This window comes from Mus caroli, chromosome 5 (genome assembly GCF_900094665.2).
Source record: "Mus caroli chromosome 5, CAROLI_EIJ_v1.1, whole genome shotgun sequence".
Lineage (NCBI taxonomy): Eukaryota > Metazoa > Chordata > Mammalia > Rodentia > Muridae > Mus > Mus caroli.
The window spans coordinates 58,454,042-58,459,615 of record NC_034574.1 but is presented as its reverse complement, the minus strand read 5'-3'; positions in this window follow the sequence as shown (position 1 = coordinate 58,459,615).

Genomic DNA, 5,574 nt, shown 5'->3' with positions numbered 1-5,574 from the left:
CGTGGCATTTTCTCTCTGCCGTTCTCACAGGGTGCAGCTATTCTTGTGGCGCCCAGAGACAGCTCTTTGCACAGCAGCGTCTCCCTAGCCTTCCTCGCTCCAGCTGCCACAAAACTGACTCCATCCACACCGTTGTTAAACTCTGCTAATCCTATATTTACAAAGCTGTGTAACTTTAACTAGAGTTTCACAACGTGCACCCCAGTCCCACTCATCTCCCCGTCCCCCCATATCTGCCGCCACCCTTGCGACCTCCCCCTTAAGAAAAAAATAAAAAAAACACACAAACAAAACAGAACAAAAAACATAGAAAGCATCTCATGGTGGAAGATGTAGTGTGTCACAGTGTGTCCCACAGTATCTTGCCTTGCAATGAATCACTGCTCTGGTTCCGGCTTCTGTGACATCATCAACACTGAATCCTCATCAGGACTTTCCTGGTCATCCTGTTGTTGCCCTGTGTCACGGAGATCCTGCAGCTTTGGGTCATCAGGACCGGCCCCTTCACACTCTCCGACAGTTCACAGATGATGTAGATTTTGGAGTGGGCCAACTCAAAGCTGTGGGTCTGGGCCTGGGTGGTCGCTGAGCTGCTCAACCTGCTGGCTCTCCCACATCTGCACCACAAGGGCAAGCTCTCCAGCACTGCTCCAGCTAAGCCACCCAGTGTTGCCATTGGCTGGAGGCAGAGGCAGGGGCTCGCTCAAGCACATCCAGGCCTCCAGAACCAGCTCCACTGTGTTGCCCAGGCAAAGTGCTTGGCCCACTGGGGCTGGGCCAGCTCTCCCCCCTCACACCCTCTCCCATGCCTTTTGCCATCAGGGCCAGTCACTGTGTTGCCCAGATGAGGTGCAGGGCCGGCTCTCCTGAGTGCTGCAGCCAGTGTGGGGTAGGGCATGTTCTGTACAGCCCTTGGACATCTACGTGGTCCTAGGCAGCTTCCCAGGGATGTCCCATGGTCTTTAGTGGTAATACAAGCCACAGATATCTACATTGACCCCTGGAGTGGAAATTTTTGGTTTCTTTCACAACTCAGCTGTGTCACATGATAATTTTCTGGAAGCTGTCTTGTGGGAGGGCAGGTGATGTTTTGCTGAAAACAGACACTTGAGTGGGCGCGTGATGATTAAGAAGAATAGAAATGGAACCCCACACACAGTGAGAGGATGCTCTTGCATATACTGTGTGATGCTTCACTGGTCTTTGCCGGTCTTTACTGGTCTTTGCTGGTTTTCACTGGTCTTTGTTGGTCTTCACTGGTTTTCATTTCACCAAAGAACTTCTCATGGTATTCCAGCTGCTTCTGGCTCCTTCTGTTGACTCTGGCAGATTCAGCGGAGCCTTGCGGTTTCTGCTGGATCTAGCCATCACTGCTGATTCATGTTTGGTGTTTGCTATTGGATGGGACTGCTGGCATCCTGACAATGAAGGGTGGAATCGCCCCCAAAGAACTACTTCCAAACAGGTCCATAACACCCTTTTCCTATTAACCTTTCTCCTCCTTGTTGGTGGACTAGAAGGGAAGTTGAAGCATTTAAGAACCCCAAATAAAGTATGTTTTGAAAAATCGAAGCCTACAGATCCTGTGGCTCCGTAGCCACAGATCTAGACATGGCCCTCAGTGGCAGCACAGGCTGGGGCTTCACCACGCCTCAGGTGGCAGGGTTGGCCACTCACAATAAACTGTTCCTCTTCACCCTCTCCAGTTCTCTCTCTCTTCATAAAGCCCAAACAGTTCTGCTTCTCTCTCTCCCATCTGTCACCACACATTTGCACACTGTAGTAGCTCCTGCTACAGGGGCCCACATGGCTGGCAGGCCCTGGATGACCTCCTCCTCTGCGTTTGCTGTCTGGCATGGCAGCAAATGGGCCTCTAGGTGTCTACAGCCCACCCATGCTGTGAGGTGGTAGGCAGGTCTCTGGGGTCTTTCCCTGCCAGCACTGCCTGGCAAGGCGGGGGGTGTGTCTCTCCTTAGTTGAATTCTTAATGTCATCTTTTGACGATCTTAGAAAGTGGCAATAGCAGCTGGAGGTGGCTCAGTTGGAGAAGCACTCGCTATGTAAACATGAGGACCTGAGTTCAGAACCCGCAACAGAAGTCAGGCACAGCCAGCTGAAGAGGTGGACACAGGAGGGTCCCCAGAAATGCTGGCCAGATGGTCTAGATAAATGGTTGAGAGTGGCTGAGGAAGATGCTAGCTATCAGTACCTGCACATATTCACCATATGCATAACACACACACACACACACACACACACACTACTGCTCTTCACACATAGTGGTAATAGACTTTTGCTGAGTAGAGTTTGTGCAGAACTAGACCTGCTTTTAAGCAGTGTCCTGCGAGTAACTCTGTACAAAGTCTGAACTGGACAGAATGCATCTTGTTTGGACACAGACATATTATAACACGTAATACTAACACAATAATATAAAACCATTTAAAGTAACACAAGTATAGTTCAGGATCCACAAAGCAAAGCAATCAAATCAAAATATGCAATGTTTCCCACATCTCCAGTCAAGGCTGGTCTCAGACTGACTGAGCCTCACTAGCCCAGAGGAAATTGTCACCCCAGGGCAGGGGACAGAAGGTGGCTGTCAAGCTGTCATGATGCTCCCAATCAAACCTCTACCTCATTCTTTTCTTGGACTAAAGAGCTAAAGAGCCTTTCTTCTTGTCTGAGTTCTAAATTTCATTTATTTAAAAGATACATAAAAAAAACTTCTTTGAGATGCTTATAAATTCAGAATTTTAATCTCAGTAATATGTATTGTTATGTCATTTCAAGAAAAATATAGTGTCTTTAATAAATCCTTTTGTTAGTTTATTGTTTCAGACAGGGTCTCATGGTACAGCCCTGGCTGTTCTAGAATTCACTATGCAGACCTGGCTGGCCTTGAACTCACAGATCCTGGACCTTCCAACTGCTGGGATTAACGGCAGATATGCCCAGCTCTCTAATAAAGCTTTTGAAAGAGTTGTGATAAGACAAAGTTTACTACAGTGATGCTTCATACCCTCACCATGTTGTAAAGCTATCGCCAGAAAGCAGTTCCAGAACATTCGTCCCATAAGGAAAGCCCTTCCTCATCAGGTAGCCATATTCCACTGTCTCCCGCAGTCTCTGATGATCGAAGATCTGCCTTTTGTATGATTTTGTCTCTCCTGGATATTTCATCCAGTGCATGGCCTCCTGTGTCTGGTGCCTCCCACTCAGCACACTGTATCAGGGTTCATCTGAGTTGTAGCGCTCACCAGCCGTCCACTCTCCTATGGCTGAGTACATTCTGTTGCATGTAGGCATCCATGTTCATCCCGACATCACCTGGAGGGTGCTTGGGCCATGTCTTCCTTTTGGTTGTTATGGTTACTGCTGCTGTGACTATTTGTGGGCGCCAGTTTCTGTTTGAACAGGTTTCCAGTTTTTGGTGTAGTCAGGAGTGGGATTGCTGGGCCACACAGCAGCACTGCAGCAAGCTGCCTGTGCAGATGCGTGCTGCATCCTCACAGGGAAGGAGAGGCCGGGTTTCTCCATGTCCTCCCTAACCCTCATTTTCTGTTTTTAAAATTACAGTCATTCTAGTGGGCGTGATGCTGCGTCTCTTTTCCCTGCTTATTTGCATAATGACCAGTGATGAGGAACATCTTGTCACATGCTTGTCCTGTGTACTCCTATGATGGCAAGGTCTACTGAAATCCTTGCGTATTTCTAATTGGACTGTCTTTTTGGTGTTGGATGTCTGAATTCCTTTTATATTCTAGAACTCTAGTCCCTTGCCAGATATATAATTTGCAACTGTTTCCTCCCATTTTGAGTTGGCTTTTCACTTCGTGTAATTCCCAGCATGGCTGAACAGGTGTTTTCCTCTCACTTGACTGGGAGCGTGCTCTGTGCTTGGTTGGTGGGCCAGAGACCTCTTGGGATCTGCCTGTATCTGCTCCTCAGTGCAGGGGTTACAGCCATGCCCTGCTTATGTGAACATGGATTTGGGGGATTCGAGCTTAGGTCCTCAAGCACCCGCAGCAAACACTCAGAGTTTACTCTTGCCCACTGAAGCACCTCACGCCCCTTCACTTTCCTTTTCTTTCTTAAGACAGGACAGAGTCTCCCTATGTGGACTAGGCTGGCCTCAAACTCAGAGATTCACCTCCCTCTGTATTGGATTTAAAGGTAAACACCACCATGCCTGGCCTGGTCTGTGATATCTAATTAATGTATAGCTTATGGTTTTGTTGTCATAGCCATGAAACCACTCCTAAGTCCAAGGTCACCAAGGCCAGGTCTGTTTTCTTCGCAGTATTGTGGTTCCAATCCCTGGATTTAGATTTTTGATCAACTTTGTATTAACTTTGCACCCAGTGTGAAAGGCTCAGCTCTCTTCCCCATGTGCACATTTTTCCTGAGTGGTTTGCAGTCTTCCTGGAAACCAGTGAGTCTGGTGCACTGTCTATAGTCACTTCTGGACTTTTATTCCATACTATGGATCTGCGCACTTACTTATAAACCATACTGTTTTGATTAAGGTAACTCTGCAAAAAAAAAAAAAAATTGAAACTAGAAAACTGAGTCTGATCTCACTTCCCCATTATTAAAGATGCTTGTTTTATGGTTCCTTGTGGTCTCTTGAAACTACATATGCATTTTAGGGTTAACTTTCTCAGTCCAGCAAAGTTGTTGGGATCTTGGGAGGGAGTGTGCTGACTCTCCGTGGTGGGCTGCTCGCCCCTGAGCCCTTGCCTTCCGATCCATGAACACAAGATGCCCTTTGAGTATTTTCATCTTCCCTCTCTTAGTGATGCGCTCACCCACACAGCCACTGCCCCACGTGCTCGGTGGCATTGCTCCCTTAATTTCATCTCGCTTTTCTTTGTTAGTGTGTAGAAACATTACAGACCTTGTGAGAGCCTCCATACAGCGAGGCTACTGAAACTGTAGTTAGCTAGGGGGTGTGTGCGTGGGTTCTTTAGACTTTTTAAAGTGTGGGGTTATATTGTCAGTTATTATAGCTTTACTTCCTTGTTTTTAATCTGAAATTCCATATTTCTTTCCCTTTTCCTAATGTCTTTGGTTTGAGCAGTGCCAGAGCAGGGGCAGTTTCTGGCTCACAGGGTGACGGTTTCTGGTTTTCATCTACTATGTTGTCAGCTGTGGGTTTTCAGAAAAGCCTCTTATCAGGTTAAGGGAATTCTCCTTTTCCTAATCACCCCGTCTCCCACAAAAGTCTCCTACATGTTAATAGATATTTTAAAATTAGTAAAATAATGATTTTCTCCTCTTGCATTCTACTGCCATAAAAGATGGCATTGTTCTCCTCAGGAATTTTATGGTTATTGATGTGAGCTCCTTACTCGTTACAGAGCTGCACAGACCGTCCACTTCCTGAGTCAGCTTTTATAATTTGTGTGGAACTAGGAATTTGCCCATCTTGTTTTGGTTATATATAATTTATTGGAATGAATGCTTATTTGTAATAGATTTGTTTACAATTTACTCAAGTAATGGAACTTAATACTTAAGATGTTGGAAGTGCTTTGCCCATTTCCTTTCCTAAAGCAACACACACACACA